The sequence below is a fragment of the Alexandromys fortis genome, unplaced genomic scaffold (genome assembly GCF_014885135.2).
Source record: "Alexandromys fortis isolate MF-2015 unplaced genomic scaffold, M_Fortis_MF-2015_v1.1 scaffold_24, whole genome shotgun sequence".
Taxonomy (NCBI): domain Eukaryota; kingdom Metazoa; phylum Chordata; class Mammalia; order Rodentia; family Cricetidae; genus Alexandromys; species Alexandromys fortis.
The window spans coordinates 5,651,571-5,653,527 of NW_026067906.1; positions in this window are offsets into that span (position 1 = coordinate 5,651,571).

Here is a 1,957-nt window from a genome sequence, read left to right on the forward strand (position 1 = left end):
AGCGTTGTCCTGAGAGAAATAGGAAGTGAGTGTGATTAGGGTGCATCATAGAAAATTCACAAATAATTCATAAAAATATTATGTTTTGGGAGAAAAAACTCAGTTACATACATCAGTACAGTCTCTCAAAATCATCTTGTAAAGGGCAGCTTAAAAGTGTATATTAGGTTATTTATTTTACAGTATTATTTATTAGACTATGAATAGTGTAGTGTCCGCTACAGAAGAAAGCAAGGAAGTAAAGAAGAAGGAGGGGAGGATAGGAGGAAGCGGGGGAAGCTAAGGGGTAGATAGGTTTAAAGGATGGAAGAAAGAGATGGAGGAAGAAAGGAAGAACATAGGCTGTGTTAACTACATCCACTCCAAGTAGAAAATCAATGGCATAACAAACCAGATTATTGCTTGATGTTAATCATGGAGATTTACTTTACAAAACAGCCGTTATCAGTAAAGACTACACATGAATAAAACATTTATGAATCTGCACTGACTATTTAAAATTAAAGGGGAGAGATGTCAAAGTTCCATCATCGTTCCTCACTCAATTGTGTGAGGCAGTGGTTCTGACAGCCTTTTCCACACAAGTTCCTCTTAACCCTTTGTAGTCATTCAGCGCATTCATCGCCTGTTTTAAAATATCATACAATTCTTGGTATTTTTGGGTGCTTTTTGTTAATGCTTGCTGATATTCTCAAACTCCCAACTGTTAAAATATCCGTATGTTTTAAACTATACCTGTTCTTTTTCTAAACATGTTTCTGTTTCTCGTGATTCCTCTTCCATTTCACAGCTATTCAACAGAAACAGGACAGATATTGACAGGTGCCGATTGTTTGGGGAATCAGTGTGGTCTATAGCTCTCAAGGCAGTGTTCGACTGCTCTCACCTCTCCAGGGCTTGGCAAGGGAAGCTGGAGTCTTGGCTCCTTTCACATTAACATTTCTTGCTTTGTAACATTTATCATTGTTTATCCCTGAGGCTCTCAATGAATTCCTTTATACTTCCTGTACACATCTCCATTTTTTACATTAGTTAATAATCCAAACAAAAATAATGACAGTTCCAAGCTACTAACAAAACGGGTTAGTTTATGCTCTGATAATTTATTGTTTTGAAGAATCAAGTTTAATGGTAAGAGTAAGACTTTGTTTCATAGTTCTAAGTTGAAAATGTACTTTCATTAAGCATTAAACAGTTTATAACTGGTTGATATTAATTGAAGGGACTCTGATCAGCTTGAGAGAGGCAAGTATGACTCTGGCAGGCCTTGCCCCTCTCTCCCATTCCCTCCACCTTGCTAAAAGCGTTAGACAACATTACTAAAGCTAGCCATCAAGATCTATTTCCTTATATGCTCACTTGTTCTTCCTGAGGCTGATTACCCAGGTCCAGCTACTGAAGTATTAAAATGTAGCACTCAAAAACACACCCCTTTAGTTTGCCTAATTAACATGGCCAATCAAAATATTCCACTGCATCCTAACCCATTGTAACACAGACCTACCCTTTTACTCTTCTTAAAAGCTACACTGATGACAACTTATGTTGGAAGGGATTAGGAGTAAGGGGAGCACTTCTTCATTGCTTGTGTAAGTGCAAACTTGTACACTTTCAAAATCAGTATGGTGATTTTTTTAAATTTATTTATTTATTTATTTATTTATTTATTTATTTATTTATTTATTAAAGATTTCTGTCTCTTCCCCACCGCCGCCTCCCCTTTCCCTCCCCCTTCCCCAATCAAGTCCCCCTCCCTCGTCAGCCCAAAAAGCAATCAGGGTTCTCTGCCCTGTGGGAAGTCCAAGGACCACCCACCTCCATCCAGGTCTAGTAAGGTGAGCATCCACGAAACCGCCTAGGCTCCCATGAAACCAATAGGTCCAGTAGAATCAAAAACCCGTTGACATTGTTCTTGAGGTCTCAGTAGTCCTCCTTGTCCGCTATGTTCAGCGAGACC